This window comes from Mauremys reevesii, linkage group 18 (assembly GCF_016161935.1).
Source record: "Mauremys reevesii isolate NIE-2019 linkage group 18, ASM1616193v1, whole genome shotgun sequence".
In the NCBI taxonomy this organism is placed as follows: domain Eukaryota; kingdom Metazoa; phylum Chordata; order Testudines; family Geoemydidae; genus Mauremys; species Mauremys reevesii.
The window spans coordinates 2,035,311-2,055,392 of NC_052640.1; the positions used below are offsets into that span (position 1 = coordinate 2,035,311).

At 51.1% G+C, this 20,082-nt stretch overlaps 1 long non-coding RNA gene across 1 annotated transcript; it reads right to left on the bottom strand.

Moving 5' to 3' along the window:
* Nucleotides 1-6,569: 6,569 nt before the first annotated feature.
* Nucleotides 6,570-8,037, bottom strand: LOC120385938. Its single transcript, XR_005589431.1, has 3 exons — nucleotides 7,969-8,037; nucleotides 7,445-7,623; nucleotides 6,570-7,191 (listed from the first exon to the last, which is right to left on the bottom strand). It is a non-coding gene; the product is annotated as an uncharacterized LOC120385938 (long non-coding RNA).
* Between the last annotated feature and the right edge of the window lie 12,045 nt (nucleotides 8,038-20,082).

Here is a 20,082-nt window from a genome sequence, read left to right on the forward strand (position 1 = left end):
TCTCTGAGGCCCTTTGTCCTGCACATGCTGTCTGCAGGTGCTGGTCTGGTTGTCTGCTCTGAATGTGTCATACTGGAATACACAGCAAAGGGATCACCATGGGTACGTCCACACTGCAATATAAGCCCAGGGTTTGAGGTCAGGCTCAAGGCTAACCCCCTCCCTTCCATCTACACCAGTGGTTCTTAACCTGGGGTACACGCACCCCCTGGGGGTGCAAGACGCCCTTTCTGGGGGTGTGAGACATGCCAGATTTTTTTAGAAGATAAATAATCAAAAACACAAATTAAGCACAGGAACGTAAGTACAACTACTTTGTTTAATCAAACCTATGTATTTATTAACATTATACATTTTTAATAATTATTGTAATATACAAACAAAAAATATATCTAGGTTTAAAGAACTGACCTTCAATGATTTTTGGTAAGGGGTGCAAGAACATATTTTGAGACCCAAAGGGGTGCAGGCTGCAGTAAAGGTTAAGAACCACTGGTTTACACACAAATCATGCTAACCTTGGGCTCAGACCCAGGGTCTCAGGCCCCCACGGGGGTGGAGGGTCTGAGCCTGAGTCAAGCCAGGGCCCAGGGTTCAAGCCCTGTTGCTTTGCAGTGTAGATGCAGCCTCACTGGACTTGTATTACACACTCCATGGGCCGATTTTCTTTGTCCGCTGGACAGTCAGGTTTTCCCACACTGCGCTATGAACAAAGGGCTAGAGCAGCCACATTTTGGGAGGGCGCTAGGAAGTCTGGGATATGGGTGGCTGGACTCAAGCCTGCATAGTGCAGCTGCTGCCCCAGGTTGGGACCCAGGGTTCAATCATTCCTAACCTGGGGTTGCAAATGAGCAGAGATGCTCCAGGCCTGGGGTAACAGACCCAGCGGCAGTTAACTCGAGTTCTGCTGAGCCTGGGCTGACACTGCAGTGGGAACAGCCCCCAGGAGAACTCGGGGCGGGGGAAGGGGTTCTCTCCATTATTCCATAGTTGCCCAGTTCTTTAACTTGCCACAGAGGCGGAAGCAAAGGAAGAAGGGTTGAACATATGGCCTTGCTCTGTTCCCCCAATGCTCACCCCTCCGGATTTGTGCAACATGCCCAGGTTTTGTGCTGCTCCGTGTGACTGGTGTGCCCTGTGCATGGGGTGTGAGCTGGGGAGCTCTGGTTCGGGTGCATACGGCTGGCCTTGTGCCAGCATTCACAGTTACTGGAGGCTTTTCACACCAATATTCACAATGCAAACAACAAGGCAGTCACGCCCAGGATGGCCAAAGATTTGAAAATCTGAGGGAGAATGAGTAAGTAATTCAGATATCTGGCAACCCCTCCAAATCTGCTCTTTTGCAACCCAAAACTGCTAAAGCCACCTCTGAATAAGAACATTTATTTTAGTTCGAGGCCTCATTGTATGCAGGTGTCAGGCTCCAGGACATCAGATTTAACAAAATTCAACTTTCCCTCTCACATATGCAGAAGCAGACCCAGGAGCTGCCATGAACGAGGGTTTTGCCTTTTGCTCGTGGTGCAAATAGGGAGCGGATATGACAATGTCAGCGCCTCTCCAGGGACAAGCACATTTTTGTCGATCATGTAGCATCAGGTTCTCGTGTCACTGCATTATGGAGCTTGATGGCACTTAATGCGCCATGACAAGGTGTAACATCAAAAAATGCAACACAAAATGAGATCAAAGAGAATTGCAATCCCCAGCGGGCTCTGATCAAATCTGAGTTATGGAAATTTGAAGGAAAAAAATGCAAACTTTTCCCCTCCATCTTTTGAATCCTATTATTATGGGCAGCAAACAGTCAACTTGAATTTCACTTTATAAACAGTGAGTTATGGTTACTGGCAAAGCAGCCGTTTCACTGGCATCCAGTACCTGAGAGCCCCTGTACCCCTGCTGCACAGCTGTGCATTCCTTCCTTCCCCTGCTGTTTAGCCTTTTTTGTACCTGGGAAGGGGCCAGCGCGCGCTGGGGGACACCACCATACCAAGGGGACTTGGCCTCTGCTGTCGTTGCCTTTTTGAGCTTGTTTACGCCACAGGGATTAGCTCACTGACTGAAAATAGCCGCCCCCGAAGAGACGTCACCCTAGACCTTCCCGTCCCATTTGGCCTCCCAGAGGCTGACTGATAACAGGAAGGGGTGCAGGCAGCGCAGCCTGGCTGATCTCCATCTCCGTCTCTCCAGAGTGAGGCGCTGAACAGCCAACTGACCTGCCACCGGAGCTGCAGTGACAGGAGACAGGGCATCGCTTTCCTTTCAGGTCCAACCGACTCTGTTCCCAGAGAACAGTGATGCCTGGGGACGGGGGCGGCTCCTGTACCTCTCAGCCCTTTGAAACGCTTGTGTGGCCTTCGGACACCAAACTTTCCTTGGAGCTTCAGGGGAGATGAGCAGGGATGGGACGGCAGTATCCTTAATGGGAGGAGGGGTCTTGTCCTTACATTGAGTCTTTGTGTAAGGAGGTGCATGCTACAAAGCAGGAGATTGGGGAGAGTAGAAGCAACTTACAGGCTGAGGGGACCGAACTAGGAAAATGCAAGGAGCCTGCTCTACCTTACGCCCGTCGCTGGGCTGCGCTTCCTTGCGACAGTCCTGCCTTCCACCCCCACCCCACCCCAGAGTCTATCTCCCACCACCGTTTACACAAGGTGGCCCCTGACCCTGGTCCAGGAGCTCTACTTGAGAGGAGTGAGCCTGGAGAAAACCCATCAGAAGGGAAGCAGGAGCACTGAACACGCCATAAAGGACACGTGAGCACTTGAATTGCACGGCCCACGGCACTGGTCAGCTGGGTGTCACGCCTGACCAGCACCGGGGCTCTGCTGCGCAAACTGATAAAAACCAGAGTGGCTGTAAAGGAGACTAAGACTGATGGGGGACACTGGGAAGGAGCAAGGGAGTGGGGAGAGAGGACGAGTCTAATTTTACAAAGATGCCATCCTAAGCGTTGGAGCTGTGTGGGCCGAGGCATTTCCAGCAAGAGCATCAAACAAACAGCATCACATTTATCATCCGTATCTCTGGGCCCAAGACCTTTCTCCTGGGAGATGGACAGCTCCCACTCTAAGCCTTCCGAGCCATTTGCAGAAATGGATTCAGAGGGCTGAAGGGTAATAAATATGTAATGTGTGGGCTGGAGGAGTATCTAACACAATGCCTAGGAGCTGTGAGCCCCTCTTCAAGGCTGCATGCGGACGGCATATCCATGTTACCAATGGCACTAGAAGACAGTGCAGCAGGACCCACCTGGAAGCTCTGGGTATACAGACCCCAGCACCAGCACTGCTGCTGATGGAGCTGCCCAACCTTTAGCATGCACTTGGGAGACATTTTCTAGCTTTTCTCCACAACCACAAGGGCTAAAAATGTACTTTAAAACAAAGGAAAGCTGAGATTCTCCTGAGATAGCCTGACTCCAGGAGGTGGGGCTTCAAGAAAGACCCCCAAAATGGTGAAACATGCTGTAAAATTGTGAGAATTGGTGTCCTCTGGACCAACTGGGAGTTTTGTCTGAATGAGCCCTGCAGGCCTGCCCTCCTCCTCCTTCCTGAGAGGCAAGCGTAATCAATGGGGCCTGCGCATGTGCATCTGATGGGACAGCAGGAGATCAACACTCTGTTCCCTCCTTCTTTGGATCCATGTTTCTGACTCTTCAACCTTCCGGGTTGGCTCTGGAGAACCATGCGATCTTTCCAATGAACCCTGGGGAGACAAGGCGCTGCCCTGTGTGTGTGGATGTCCGTGTTCCCAGGGCTGCATTGGAGTTACCTGGTGATAACCAGGGGACAGGTCTTGTTGGCTCCAGTTCTACAATAACTTGAAATGCTGGCAGGTTGCAGACTGCCCAATGTGACTGTTGCGAAGCTGGCATAGGCACCAGTGCCTCTCCTCTGGGGCAGAAGCACTGGCCCAGAGAGAGCATTAGAATAGCCTTGTATCTGCTGATTTAAGGATAAGCACTACTTTTCACAAGTGCTTGCACGGTATTGGTTTAACTAAACCACTGTGTATGTGGAAAGTAGCTGCTTTGCACTATGGTCCTCAATATTTTAATTGTTCCACACTGGGAGCCTCCTGACATTCACATCAGCAGGGTCAGCAGGCCAGGTCCTCCACTGGGGTAGCTGGGTCTGTCCCCAATAGCTGGACAGAGAGATTTCATTAGAACAGGGAATCCTCAGTAAAACTGAGTGAAATTTTTTGGATGAAACTTTTTTTTGCTGAAAAATGCAGATTCAAGTCAACTGAAACATGGTACAAAGTTGTGTCAAATTCACCTACTTGTTTCACACGAGAAAAAAACAAAAACAAAAACAATGAAACAAAACAAAAAATAATTTTAAAAAGTTTCATTTTAACAACTGACATTTTAATGTGAAGTGGTTTTTGTTTCAAAGTTTATATCACTTTTATTACAAAAAATAATGTAAAAAGTGAAAAACTGCAAAGGAAAAGAAAGGGAAGGGAAGGGAAAGGAAAGGAAAGGTTTCATTCCACACAAAATGATTTGTTTTTAATTTTTCAGTTCTGTGGCCAAGCTGAGCAATTGGCTCTTGCAACTCTGCTGCTTGGTGCCTTTCTGCAGGTGATTGCTGCTGCTGCTCGCATATCTATAGACATTTATTGGCAGGGGATACTTATGTCCCATTATAGCAAGCGGTGCAGATTCCAGGCAGATTTACTGATTGGAGATTCCTTTGTGTTTAATTGCAGGGGCAGAGGAGGCGCTTGCTGCATTCTCTTTAGCAAATGATGATTGGCTACTCCCACATTTCCCTCCACCAGCTTGCCTGTGTTTGCTGGGTATGGATCTTTTGATAGAGAAAAATCTCTTCCCTCTCCTCAGCCCCTCCGGGAGCACACACTTGTTTTCTATGGGTTTGGATATCAAGTGGACTCTCCAACCCTTCCCCCAGCCCTGGGCTCAGTTTAACCTGATCAATCATTATTGATTGTGCTGCGTTAAGCTAAGAGCAGGAGGCGGCTGCAAGCGGACAGGCCTGATTTAAACCCAGCACTCCAGCGGCCTCTTGTTCTTTCCTCAGAATCAAGAAGAGTTCACACCCAGCAGCCAGGAACTGCACTTCTTCCCCAGCAGCTGCTGGTCTTGCATTCCCATGGTTCAGTGGGGCCTGGGGACTGATTGTCAGGGAGCCTGAGGCCTGCACATCTGCCTAGACTAGTTCCAACTGGTTCATTCCAGCAGCAACTTTACAAAAGGGGGCGGTTCCAAGGCATTGCGGATTTGGTATCATTACCTGAGAAAATGCAGCTAGGGGCTGAAAAGCTGCAAAGCTTCTCCCAGGAAGGTGATGCAGTTTGGCCTATTGATCTCTGAGTTTAATAAGTTTTAATCACTTTACCTTGTCAATTAGCTGAGCAAATAAAGCCTGCCCTGGCCAGCAGAGCAGAGCTGTGCAAAGCTGGGTAAGCTGCCTGCTCAGCAAGTGTCTCCTGTGCGTTCTGTTTGAAAGCTCTCCAGAGCAACTGACAAAGGGAAGGTCAGAAAACACGGCCAGAGCGACTCACCCTCCTTTTCGGGGGACTCGGGCCACAAAGGAGAAGCTTTGAGTTGCCAGGTAGATTTTAGTGATGAGTGAAACTCAACAGAGCCAGAGGGTCGGGAGGCAGTGGGGTTGGCTCAGCTCAGTGCTGAGAGGTTCTGCTCATCCCCACGTGAGGCTGGAGGGGTGCCTGAGGTGGGTGGGTAGGAAATGCCACTGGAAGAGCCTCTCCTGCCATTTCCCCCCAGCACCCAGGAAGGACAGAGACAGGGACACATGAAAGTGGAGGCAAAGGGCAGAATGGGCCATGGATCCTGAGCTCCCCCTTCCACCCCAGGGCAGTTCCTCCAGGTCAGAGCACTGCCTGTGAGTGCAGCTGCGTGTCGGCAGTGCTGAGACTCCACACAGATACGTGCCTGAGAAACACGGTAGAGAGAGACTGATCCTGTCCAGCAAATGGGCCTGATTCTGAACTCATACTGGGGTGATTCTCTTGTCTCGTCACTGGCCATCAGGCCCTGTCTCAGGGTGCTTGCCTCTTTATGGGGAAATAGGTCATGCAGGGAGATCACAGAGGAAGGGGCAGAGTCCTGGGGCAGGTGCTGGGGAATAGAGTTTGAGTAGGAGCCTCACTCCAGCAGGGCAGAGTTGGGGGTACCAGGAAGGACAGAAGCCTGGGAAGCTGCAGCTGGTCTGAGAAAGCAGCTGCAGGGAGCAAGACTGGCTCCTGCCGGGCATCAGAGGGTGTATTTGATTATAATCCAGCTCCACAAAGGAGGGCTGAGGCCTCGGGGCTCCTTATTCCAGGAGAGAGGAGAGTAAGGAGCTTGAATGACAACCAGAAGCCAAATTAGGGAGAAAGCAGAGGGGGCCTGCCCTTGCGTCTTCTCCAGTGGCTCAGAGAGAGCCCCTCAGGGGCTGGGCCTAGCTGGACTCCAGATGGAAGAGAGAGACTTTATTTTTGAGTTTGTTTAGACTTAAACAAAATAGAAACCCAGCAGCAGATGTCTGTGTTACACCTTTTTGACTGTGTGGCATTCTGAAAGGGCTGTAAGAAGAAGGGGAAAATGAGGCAGGGGGTGGCAGAGCCACCATTGGCCCTGAGGCAGCTGACCCTGTCAAGGCCCCATAGGCTACAGCCACACAAGAAAAGACGTGTATTTTTAACATGTATGTGGAAATGCACACCTGCGCCAGGCTATTCTGCTGCACACCCAGTAAAACTATGTTCTGACTAGCTCTGTAATGCCGGTCCAGTAAAGGACAAATTGTACATTGGCACCCTTCCACCAGGGTCCCATTGCCCTTCTGTCTTACAAACCCACTCACTCCCCTATGCCCCTCCAAGATGCATTTGGAAATGGGCCAAAGGGCATTTAGCTTTGGTTGCAAAACAAAGGGGTGATTCAAATCTGGATCCGGTTTAATCAGAACCCCCAAAGTTTGCAGGGGTTCAGGTAAAGGAATGATACCAGTTTGGGCCCATATCTGTATAAATCTGCCCCCGTGTCCCTGTGCCACACAGTGTCATTTCTGCTTTCTATTAGAAGGGTATTGAGGCCATTTTATTCTGCCAGACGCTGATCCCAGGGGCAGAATATGGGAACTAAACTCCTGCAGGATCCAGCCGCCACATATGCTCCAAGGAAGTTCACAGAAGGAAGGAGCCACAGACCTGTTAGTACACAATGAAAATCTGTATAAATCATGTACCTTTAGTGTCAGGATCACCAACATTCATGTCATCCTATGAAATGCCATGCATGCTCACCAACAGCAAATTAAAGTTGTCATATCAGCACTAAAGCTTTATTACAACATGCTGGGCTAAAGTCATCCGGGGAGCAATTCACGCACTGACATCAGTGCGGTTACAGCAGGGGGCACGTTCTAGCTTAGTGGCAAAGCTGTTTCCATTGGAATCTTACCACACAATGAATATCGCCCTGTCCCCGGGATGCGTTTCATGAATACTGGACTAGAGTATTTAGCATAAGATACACCTCCGTTCCTTGGTCTTTTACCAGCGATTTTAAGGGGAGCTGGGCAGGGAATTGTGGAGATTCTTGGACTGGTCCATACAGTAGCTGTTCTGCAGAGAGTGAAGCTAGCAGCCCCACAGGAAGGAAGTTTATAATAATTACTTTTACTTTTTAAATGTCCTCATTCCCCTCCCCCAGAGCTTCCCCAGCCCCATGTCTGTAGGATCCTGGGGGACAGGAACTGGTTTTTATCTCTGGGGATTGCTGTGCCAAGCCCACTGCTGATGCTGGGTAAATAACAGTGCTAATCAACTCAGTGTCCTTGCAGCCCCTTTCCCCAGTGCTCTGGGGGCACATTAGCGACTGTGCTAACACCTCACCCCACTTCAACCCAGTGACATTTCTCTTGCCGTAGGGATTTAATCTAGGCCCACAGCAGACTAGAGCATTTTAGTTCAAGTTAGCCTGACCTGCTCTCAGCCTGGGGCTAACCTAAGGGCTCCAGAGTGCTCAGGTGAGATTAAAGGCAGGTGATAACTTTTTTCCCTGCAAATAATCAATGCCACCACTGCAGATGTTTGCATTCAAAAGAGGAAACACCCATGTGTAGCCTAACCCAGCTGGAGGCTGTTAGGCAGCCAGGGCAGCAGCTCACTTGGGGGGGTGGGTCTTGGAGCCAGTTAGTGGAAATTATGCAGGGAGCCCTGGAGTCTCCTCACTTGAACAGTCTCCCTCTAGTATATTTTAAGTGGCACAAACTAAATTCAGTCAGAACAAAGGGGCAAGGCAGCATCTAAACAACACCCAGCATTGTGTTAGCAGGGTTAATAACCATGTGCAAGGATCCCGGTGTCTGGCTAAATGAGGAGTTTTCAGCCTCTGGCTTCACCCAGGGCCCCGAAGAACAGCAAGCACTAATAGGCTGCACCTTTGCAGGCTGCTACAGGAGTGAAGTCACTCCAGAGTCTGCTGCGGGCCTGGGCCACTAACCTGTTCTCAGTAACTTCCAGAGCTGGATCTGGGCGAGTCCTTTTGCTCCTAACAAACCTGTGACAAGAAGTGCAAAGGCTGGGATGTAACTCTTAACCAGCTGAGATGCAAACTGGGCTGAGGGCCCCTTCTGCTGTGTGAGGCTTACACAGCAATTAGCAGGGTTCATCTGCATAGGGTGAATGAGATTTGACTTTTCGGTCATTAGTTAGCGAGGCTTGGGACCACAACCCAGGTGCCTACCACAGTATTTCTCTTTCCCTGCAGCCACGTGTGGGTGATGGGGACGAAGTGCTCTGGTCCCAGTTGCTTTCCCCGAGCTTGTTTTAGGATGGTGCCGGCGGGTTGGGAGGCTGGACCGGCCCTGGAGGGCAAGCCTCGCACAAGGAGCAGGGTAGAGAGAGGCACGGAGATGCTTGTCAGAGAAAGAACAAACGGGGAGTGGAGGCTGGCATCCCTGGAGACCCAAAGGGGGCTGCAGGGGCAGATAGGAAACCAGTTCTGACCTGGTTCTGGGTTATGCTGGGGCCTCAGAGGTGTAATTCGTTAATGACAGTGGGAAGAGGCTGCAGACTGTTGGTGGTGTTATTAAATAACATTGAAACTGAAGCGCGTGACTGGGCTTCCCAGCAGGAGCATCTGGCTGAGCATACAGCAGGGCTGATTTGATCAGAACCAATTTACCTTCCCTTGGGGTGCAGGCCCCACAGGACAGTGCCTGTGGACAGCCCACCGTGCCCAGCCTGCTGGCATTGCTGAGAAGCCTGAGATGCCCTGGCCTGGGCAAGCCGGGCAGCTCTCTCCTTAGACAGCTTAGCAGGGGTTGTTTAGGGACTTGCTGTTTACCCGCCACTGCACAGACATCCAGGATGGCTCCGAAGGCTGCTGCCCTGGAGGCCAGATTGGCAGTCACCATCCCCAGGAGAGCCACAAACCAGGAAGAGACTATTTACATTGTAACCCTGTCGTAATTAGACACTAAGCCTCTGTCCCTGAGCCTCCCTGCTGTGCAGGGGGAGGGGGCAGTCAGCCCCTGGCTCTTGCGCCTGGGGTTTGAGGAGTCCAGGCCCACACATGCCGGCCCAGCCAGACAGCAGTAGTGCCTGACCTATGACAAAGCAGCCCCCCTGGCATGGGGGGTTATGGTTTTCATCCCTGACCTCGGCAGGCTGGGGTTTCTAGTCAGCTCCCCAATCGCTTTAGCAGTGCCCCTTCCTGCAGCCACCACAGACACTTCATCCCACAAAACAGCAGCTGGCTGTTTGACCAGCACAGACAGCCCTTTCACGGGGGTCTAGCCGTGTCCCCCCAGTACCATCTATACTCCCTCCAAAATTACCAGTTACTGTGCGCCTGCCTTCCTGCCTCAGGCCCTGCATTGACCCCAGCACCGTGTGAGTCTGTTTGTGTGTTTGAAAGACGCTTGTTTTCTCCCAGATAAATTCTGCCAGCCACAATACCACAGGAGCCCTGTCAGCCCAGAGCCGCACCCATCCTGCCCCTGGGCTCTCACTGGTGGGACGGGAAGGCACATTGCTGCATCTTTTCAATGAGTGCCCAAGCTGCATTAAGCAGCACCTGGCTCTTTGCCCCTTTTCCACCTGGCATTAGTAACAATGATCTGCTCCTTATCTGAAGCTTCTGCCTCATTCTGAGTCCCAGGTGCTGAGAGAGGCCCTCTCCTCTCACACAGCAGAGCCTCAGGACAGGTGCCTCCCTGGGTGTCCCCCCTGCCCTCCTTTGTATCATGCTGACTAATACATCTGGATCCCTTGATATTTCCTGTTTTCTTGCCTCTCTTTTCAAACAGGCAGATCCTGGCGATGGTTCTGGTCTTAGGGTGACCAGGTGTCCTGATTTTATAGGGACAGTCCCGATTTTTGGGTCTTTTTCTTATATGGGCTCCTATTACCCCCCACCTGCTATCCTGATTTTTCACACTTGCTGTCTGGTCACCCTACCTGGTCTGGACAAAACACCTAAGGGGACCAGTTAACTCTCTGGGTTCAGCTGACTGGTTCGGGAGCAGCCTCGATGCTCCAGTGTTTATGGGAACGAGTCTGCAGAGCGGCAGTGTGGAAAGAATGGCATTCAGCCACCTGGTTATTTATGCCACTGAAAACATGCAAAATTGCAAAGATCCCTTCGCCATGAACCAGGCCTGTTCTTGCTCCAAATCAGGGGCATTTTCTCTGGTAATGATAAATTTGTAACATGAAGCAAATTGTTCAGACACTTGGGACAATATTCAAATTCCTGATGAAATGTGACAAAACTGGGATTTTAGATAGCTTCATGTTCTGTGGCAAATATCGTGCACCCTTCCAGGAGCAAGCTAAGGACTAAGTCCTGCTCGGCTCCCTCAGGGAAATCGGGCCACATCCCATTTACCTTTCTCCCATCAGTGACCTAAGTCTGAGGACTTCTCCAGCAACCCAAGAAGTAGCCTCTTGTCGGAAGCACTGCCATAGAGTCCAGTCCTACCCCCAGATCCAGGGCTGCAACTCACGCTAAATCCAGTAGAGTTTGAGCCTCTTGAGCTAAGGGCAGATTCATGTGAGCGGCATAAGGGAGGAGAACAGGAATGTAGATGAGGAAGAGAGAAATGCTAGTCATTAGAACACTGTACCAGAGGAATAAATAAAGCCATCGGGTTCAGGCACCATTAGCAGAGAGGAGAGACAGGCCTAAACTACTCTGAACATAAAGGGACTCTGAGGAAACAGTGAAAGTGCTGGACCATTTCTAAAATGTAAATAACGCCAGCCTCTGTCTACTGGAGTATTTTATATTTGTAAATATATAACACGGTTTTAAATCCTATTTGTCACTTTCATCTCACTGGGGTTTTATTTAACATTTTAGTTAATTCTCTGAAAGCCTTGACAGCTGCTATTGCACTTTAAAGTCCATTTGAATAATAAACCAGTTTCCAAGCTGCTTTAATACTGGTTTAACAGGCGGTAGAGAAACTTTATTTGGCAGCATTAAGGTTCTTTCCCAAACAGTTACTGTTGGAGTGAGACGGGGGCTTCCCATGCAGTCTGTGCCATTGCCGGGGTCACAAGCTCATGCTGTCAGCAAAGCAAAGCTCAGAAATGCTAACGGTATTGAAGAGCCTTAGTTCACTTGTGATGAGAAGCACTCCAGACCTTCTGGGCGCATGAGCTGCCAGGCTGAGCAGGCTCTGTGTAACTACAGCCAGCCTCCCCCGAGTTCCCATGGGGCGCCCGAGAGGGGGCAGGAGTCTGAATCAGACAGGTCTGTCCTCAGACAGTGCTGCTGCCCCAGGGCATGCTTTGAAGGGGCCAATCCCAGCCAGTGGAGTTTCCTCCATTGAGCTCAGTGCCTTGAACCAGAGCCTGAGAGACGTGATTGTGGAAGTTCCCAGGATTCCTGAAGTGATAGCGTCTGGGGTCAAGTGCAACATTCACAAAGCCATTGAAGTTACTGGCACCATGTGAGGGCCCCTGGCCCCCTGGGGTGACGGTTTCAGGGTGAACTGTACCTTTGACCTCTCTCTTGGCATCTCCATGGTGACAGGCCTGGCCTATACCTGCACTTCTCCCGGGGTGCAGTGCTGGGCTCCTGGATCACCAGGTGACAACATCCCTGTTCACCAACGAAGTTTCCTCGGCAGGTCCAGCTGGGTTGGGCCCCTGCTATAGACTTCCCTCTGGGAGCTGACCGGCAGGTGTACAGTGACGCCAGACAGGTTTATTTAGCTGTCCACAGGAACATAGAAACCAGAACAAAAGGATTAAAACAACAGAAGACTGTACACATATTGTCTTACCTAAGCTTGGCATTTCCCTCACAACCTAGGCAGGCCTGGCAGGGCCTTGGTTACTCATCACTCCCCTGTCAGGCTTTTAACTGCATTCAAGCTCTTTGTTTTGGATTTCCCACCTGAATCCCTCTGAGGATACAAACTGGGACCCCCATGGTATCAGCCAGGTTTATTCCACACTGGTGGAGTTAAACTTCAAAAGAATGAAGACCTACATTGTCCGTCTCTTTGGAGCTGTCTACAGCTATTGATTTTGGATCCTGCTGACCAAAGCTAAGACTGATCTAGCCCTTAGTTATCCTTTAGCAAGCAGCACAATAACCACCAACTCCACAGAGATATAGATAACAGTCAGTAAATTAATACAGATATCTCCCACGTTTGTCACACCTGGCAACCTCGGTGCTGATGGATCCTTCAGAGGGGCAATATCAGTTCATTGAAACCAGCCACAAAAGCCTCTTCAGACTTTACTTCAGGCTGTTTGCCTTTCCTGGGCCATGTTCTGAGAAGTGACTGAACAAGCTATTGTTAGGGAGACACGTCCCACCTTTTCCCTTGTTCATGAGAGCGAGGTGCAGTGGGGCACTTTGGGATGAGGAGACTGTCTGGGCAAGCATTGATTGTCCTCTCACCAGATGGCTGCTGGAAAGCAACAATTTCTCACAGTGACTGGGCTCTGGGAATCAGAAGAGACACCTGTGAGATGAATGTCAGCTGGGGTAGGCTACGACCATCATGTGTCTCCATTTTGTCACTTATATACGTGATTAATAAACTTAATTACACGTAAAATTGCTACAGCTGAAAAATGAGCATGACTCTTTCTTGCATTGCTCTGCATTCAGCCTGGCAGGAAGATGTTTGGCTGCAGAGCTGTCATCTCACCTGGCCCATCCTCTGTTCCCTAGTCCCCATGGCGGCGAGGATCTGTACCTTGAGTCCAGAGCCCACGGGACGGATGGGCTGTCTTCCCAAGGCTCATGGTATTGATGTGATATCAATACCAGCCTCTGCAAGGCACCCATTGCTGTTATTTGTGCTTAAATCCTGCAGGGGTAAGTGTCCTAGGAGCACCAAGAAAAGACTTAGCTAGAGAGTCACACAACGTAAGCTTTGCAAAGTGAACCCAGGCACTGAGTCTCCCCAGCAGAATAACTGAAGCAAATCACCATGGTTCCCTGCTGCTTACGGCATTTAGGTAAAGGCAGAGTCCAGGATTTCACTGTTAAATCATCTGGGAAGGCTCATGAAGAGAATCATCTCACAGCTCTAGCCAAGCTTGTGAAGTAGCGAATTCCAGAGGCATAGGTCCAGCACAGGTAATGCCCTTCCCCAGCTCTTTTGGAGAGCGCGCCTCAGCCCACCAACCCGGGGCATGTGCTGGGTTGGAGAGAGAGAACCGGGTTATAGGCTCATCTGGGCCTGCTCCATTTAAGACTTTGTATATAGTGACCAGCACTTTCAGCTTCCCCAGGCGTTTAAATTGCAGCCAGTGCATGGAGCAGAGCTCAGGTGTGCCAGGCTCATCAGCTCGACTAGAGTGCTGCCCGGGCACCCCTGTCTGGACTAGCTGGAGCTTCTATGGGGATTGCAATAGCCCAGGCAAATGGTGCCAAAGGTCTGCGTGAGGAAGATAACGCCTGTGCTGATGGGAGAGGTGCAGCCCCTGGGCCAGCCATCGGGCAAGGAGTGACCTGTGTGCATGCCTGAGAACAACACTGAGACGAGAAGGAGCCTTGCCACTCCCTGTGGTACGAACAGCCCCCCACACCCAGGGGAGCCACCTCAGCCTCCTGCAAACTGGGAGATTCTGGTCTCCCATGTTTAGGAAAGATGAAATCAAACTGGAACAGGTGCAGAGAAGGGCTCCTAGGATGACCCAGGGAATGGAAAACTTACCCTTGAGAGGAAACTCAAAGAACTTGGCTTATTTGGCTTGACCAAACGCAGGCTGAGGGGAGATACAGTTGCTCTCCATAAATACATCCAGAGAGATACTGGGCGAAGGGGAAGGATGGTGCAGGGGTGGGAGCACTAGCCTGGGAGTTGAGAGATTAGGGTTCAATTCCCTGCTCTGCCCCCAACCACCTTTGTGACCTTCGGCCAATGACCTTGAACTCAATAGAAGACGGGGCACTAAGTGTCCCGGGTGTTAGTCCCTCTGCGTCTCACTCCTCACCTGCAAAATGCCTCCGGGGTGTTGTAAAGACTGAAAGATGTTACAGCAGTGGGGGCCATGTGAGTACCTAGACAGACAGACAGACACAGGAGGGAGGAACCCTGGGGTGGGTTTATCTCATGTATCAAGTCATGCCTTGCGTAAAGAAGAGGAGCCATGGGCTATTCTGAGGGACTGGCCCAGGGAGAGCAGCATCCTGGGGAGCAGCATGGGAAGTGCACAGAGATAAGTAGTATGAGCAGCAACCATATCCCATGTGTGCTGCATTGTGGCATTATTTCTGTGAGCTCCATGGCATTCCCAAGCGGGCCCCATTGGCTCTGATGGTTCTGCCCCATTAAATCTCAGAACTTGGCCCCTGGCAAAGGGAGAATATCCTGTCCTCCCTCAGGCTCCAGGTGTCCCCCTTGCCAGCTCCTGGCTGGGCCTGCTCTCCCACTGCCCTGAACCTTGTGGGGAGTCACTCGCACCGGTGCAGTGGGTTTCATGCTGCCATTCTGATCCGAGAACATTTTACAGCCACTTTGCACCTGTGTGAACGATACAGGACTGGGGAGAATCAGGACTCCTGGATCCCAGGTTCTTAATTAGCCTGAAATCGCCCTTTGCCTCATCTGGGAGAGACGGGGTTAACATTCCCTCCTGCAGCACTAAAGTTCATTACTTTTGCTAATTGCTTTGAAGTCAGTGCTTCAGCAGCTAATGGAAAATGTATCTCTAGGTAACAGATTAATTGGCTACTACTGACCAGTTTCCAATAGGATTTCAGGCAAGGTGCATTAGCTGTGGACTCCTGTGCTGACTCTACCAAGCAGATATGCAAAGAGGCCTGGTTGCTGCTAAACGCTGTTAAGCAGCATCACCATTCTGCAATACAAATAAAGTCTCTGTTTGATTAACTAAACAAATTGCACCTCCGCTGACTCCTTCCAGAAAGGCCCCACACGTGGAGAGAAGGCAGCAGGCCAAACGGTGGCCAACTACACTGAGGCAGGGCCACTGTGCAACTGCTATTTATTGCCTCTTGAATTGACATCTTTGCTTGGGAAGTGACAGTGATGCAGCATTTCATGACAGCCCAGGTAAGAGCTTGCAATGAAAAACGCTCTTCGTTAATTTCCAATCATTTAAGTGTATGTGCATAGAAATAACAATTGAAATATAACCACAACGAAGACAAGTCAGTGTCACCCGAGCAGCTTTACTTTCTCATGTAATAAATGTGGCCATAAGTACTTTGCAGCCATATGGTAATTATGTTTAATAAAGGACATTTCATGTAATTAAACTGTTTTATTAAGGCATTATTAGCACTTTACATTGAAAAATAGCTAAGCAGAGAAGTAATAAGCCAGCATCTGCGTTCTGTTCACAAGGGGATGGGAAACGCCTGTCTTTGTAGAACACCCAGGCAGTCAGTTGTCAGCATGAAGTACCCAGCTGAACCCACGAATCTTGGGGTCTCCTCCTCCGAACAGGGAAGAGATGGGGGTCACTGTGAGCCTAATGTTCAGATGTGCAGAGCACCCACAAAGCCAACTGAAGTCAATGGGAGGTCAAAACCACTGAAAATGAGACCCCAAATCTCGACAAGATCACACCATCAGTCTCATTCAGGCCCAGCTCCTACAACACTCTTAAGCAGAAGCTTTATTTGAGTCTGTGAGTGATTCCATGGAAATCACCGAGTCCCATCTTCCTTGTGTGCAACTTGATTGAGAGAACCAGTTCTTTCCGCATTTGGAGTCTGGTCTGCGAGATTTGGGCCTGGATTTGAACGCCCGTGCTACCAACTCTTGTGACCGTCATTGTGAGTCTTCTGATATTGGGTATTTTTCATAAAGTTCCAGCTCCGGGAGGCAAGACTGCCGGAGAATCTGAGCTTTCGTTTTCAAACAAGTCCATTACTAGCCCTCCTGGCTGCAGAGAGAAGCTTGAGCATATGGTGCGAGCAGGGGTGGCTCCAGGGCTTTTGCTGCCCCAAGCGGCGAAAAAAAAAAGAAAAAAGCCGCGATCGACGGCAGCTCCACTGCGCCACTTTCTTCTTCGGCGGCAGGTCCTTCCCTCCGAGAGGGACCGAGGGACCCGCCGCCGAATTGCCACCGAAGAGCCTGACGTGCCGCCCCTTCCCCTTGGGCACCCCAAGCACCTGCTTGCTCAGCTAGTGCCTGGAGCCGGCCCTGGGTGCGAGTGGCTCCCAAAGGCTCGGGAAATGGAAGGCAAAGAAACAGAACTCCGCTTTCGGGGCCTGACTTGTGATTGGTGAATGCTGACGGCTGGCAATGCCAGTGCCCACCCCCTGCTGCAGCATGCGGAGGAGGTCATTCACAGTGACATCCTTCGGCCTCCTTGCCCTCACCACAGATATTATCCTGTTTCACACATGGAAACTCATTTCCCCTCCCAAGGCTTAGAGAGACACATCACAGCTCCAGCCCTACCCAAGCCTGAGAACTGAATGATCAGAACTTATGGGCCCTGTACAGCTGGATCCACAGAAGGGCTAGTGCACCGGGCTCACACGGATAGTGTTACCCGGGGGCTCTGCAATCAGGTCAGAGCGGGTGAGCCCCTGTGCATGCGCACTGTCGGCAGCATCAGGGCTTTCATGTGTCATTGGGTTTAGGATCTTCCCGACGGATGGTCAGAACCCAGCACCGTCTCCAGAATAATGAAACGCTGCCTGCTTCTTGGCACCACTTGAACCCCTTTCCCGTCCGGTGCTGTAAACCCCGCTGCACATTGCGTCCGTGTGTCCTGTCCGAGCCGGGAACAGGGAAAGCACTTGGTGTTACTGCCTTCATTTTAACATTGGCCTTTGATGTGAACAAAAACCTGTTAATAACCGAATAGGAGGCACTGCGTAGGGCCCCGGGGGAGGAGCGGTTCCTGAAAGCAGGCTGAAATATTTCAAATAACATTCAGATTTTTGGCAGCCCAAGATTTTTCCTTTATTTATCTGCCAAGTCCTAGATTCAGGATTCCACATTTCCTCTGCCAAAAGGTTGTCTTGGGTGGCACCTAATGCAGGTCAGGAAAGGCTGGGAAAGGCTTTGCCCAGAGAGTTGTTCCCCAGGAGCATCCAGCTCTGAACAACAAAGTGTCACTGGGCAACTTGACAACAGTTCGGCTGTGTGCTGGCCTGTAGTGCCTGGTTGGTTCCTTGCCCCGGTTGGTCTGTCTGTATCCATCTGTTGTCTCTTGTCTCATGTGTATATTGTAAGGTCTCTGGGGCAGGGACCATCCGTGTGTGTCCAGCGCCTGACTCAGTGGGGCTCTGACCTATGACAGGTGCTCCAAGTGCTACAGTGATACAAATAATCAATGGGTTTTCCTCCCATATGAGAGGGCATATCCCATCCAGGCCTCATGCCGACTCCCAGTGCTGGACGTGCCCTGCCCAGCAGTGGCTCTACCCATTGCTCTGATGCCCAGAACAGGTTGCTAGGGCGTCCTCGGGCAGTGTTCTTCCCTGCCTGTCTCAGAATGGCTTTCCTGTGACATTGCCGTCTTGCCTTTATCGCTGGCTGTGGAAAGGTGGGACCTGGCTGGTTAGTCTGTGGCCGTGGCCTCCGGAAAGTGGAAACGTTAGAGTTAACGATGTGCTCTGATTAGGGAATCCTGCGTGCCCACACACACACACACACACACACACGTCTACTATAGGCTGCTGTCATTACCGCAGCACATGCTTATACAGCACTCTGTCAAAATCTTCCCCCCGGGGACAGGAAGGCAGGAATGTCATTTTGGATCCATTACTAAAGCACTGAGGTGCTTACAAATGATCAACACTGTTTCCACATCCAGTGGTGATGTCTGACCCCTCCACCCACTGGCAGCCAGGAGGAGCCTGGGAAAGGGCCCTCTGCATGCTAACGAGGCTCACACACAAGCAGGAGCAGCAGCACCAATAAAATCAGCAGGGCTGTATATCTAGGCCCATGGAAAAGGGTGTCTGGGGGGGGGGGGTGGCAGACAAACCTGCAGCCTCTCTCTTCCCTTCCCCACCTCTGATTTGAATAATTCACTGTGGCCTAGTCTCGGGGGCACCATTGTCTTCAGTGAAGGCAAATCAGCAGCCTGGACAGCCTGTTAAGAGGGCCCCAGCCTGCTGCCTTTTTCTGTAAATCAGGATTAATGAGACGGTGGAGGAAACGCAAAGCCCAGTGCATCTCTGCTGGCAGCTAACTCTTCGCAGCAGCCAGGCTCTGAAGTGGCTGCTGCCTTGATAACCTCAGGCAGTCTTCTGTACCAGCCATCAACTTGTCGATAACTAGCTCGCACAGATTTCCCACCTGATGGTCGCATGGAGCTGTGGATTTCCCCTGCTTTCTAGGCAGTGCAGGGCACTGGGGCTGCTCCAGTCCAGACAGCCAAGTTTTATAAAATCTTGTTTGATGACCGGTGCCAAGAGGTGGCCGGCAGCAGGTCCAGCCAGTGCCCCCGCACCCTGCACGAAGCCTGGCTTTCAGCGTCTGGCCCCGCCGCAGGCTAACAATGGCTTGTCACAGAAGCCTGCTGCCTCTGGACTAGAGGAGAGAGCGGTTCCCAATAACAGCCCCTCGCTACGTGGCTGGAACCAGCACACACAGGAGCAGGCTCCCGAGACTGCCTCCTCCACTCGGGGCAAAGCAACAGGCAGGTCTGGGCGATGGGCCACTGCTGCTTCACATTGGCCCACACTGCTCCGTCCTGAGTGAACCCAGAGGGCTCTAGCCTGCTGGGCTCCCGCAGCACGGACGCTCTCTGTCCCACTCAGGAAGCCCTGCCTGAGTTTGCATCTTCCCGAGCCCAGCCCCATGGCCTCTGAGCTGCCCCAAGAGTAACCTGTCCCGTAGCACTTTCTCTGGCTGCAAGCTTCCGAATGAGCTCCCCAAGAGCCCAGCTCCTGCCTCAGGCACTCATCCCCCTGCCCTAGGGTGTTAGCTCCTCGGGGCAGGGCCCATGCTGCGAAGTTCTGAGCGCGTAGCACAGGTAGGGCTTGGTAAGTGACAAAGGGCCCTTCTGCCCAAACGCTGAGCACGTTGGGGTGTTGCTGGTATTGCAGCAGGAGCAAGGCACTGAAGCAGCTATTCCCCATTGTCAGTCCCCAGGGCAATCCTAAGTAGCAAAGACCAGGGCTATGGAAGAACCCTTAAGAACCTGACCTTTGATGAGGCTTTGTGGTCCTAAGAATGTACCAAATGCAGACTTTACACCGGCCTCCCCAGCTCCAGGGAATAGGAGACATACCTGAAAACCATGTTTTTGTGACTGAATTTACCAAAAGAGAAGAGATGCAACATGATTGGTAACATTTTTTCTCGATCTGAATTTGTGCGGCCTGTCTTCTAATCATCTGTACATTATCCATCATCCTCCGTCTCCCTATCGCCTCTGTCTCACCGCTAAAGGCAATCAATCCTACCATTAAAAAACCAGTCTCTTACACAGGGGGTTTCAAACAGGACAAACCGAAGGAATAAGATCTGGTACAGAGATGCTGTGTACCGTGCGTGCTACATAAAGCGCGAGTAAAAGATCCCACTGGATTGTCAGAAGTAGATCTGCAAGACTGTCAGACACCAACAGTCCCTCCCAAGCCAGGCAGGCAGGAATTAACATTCCTTGAGAGGCAGA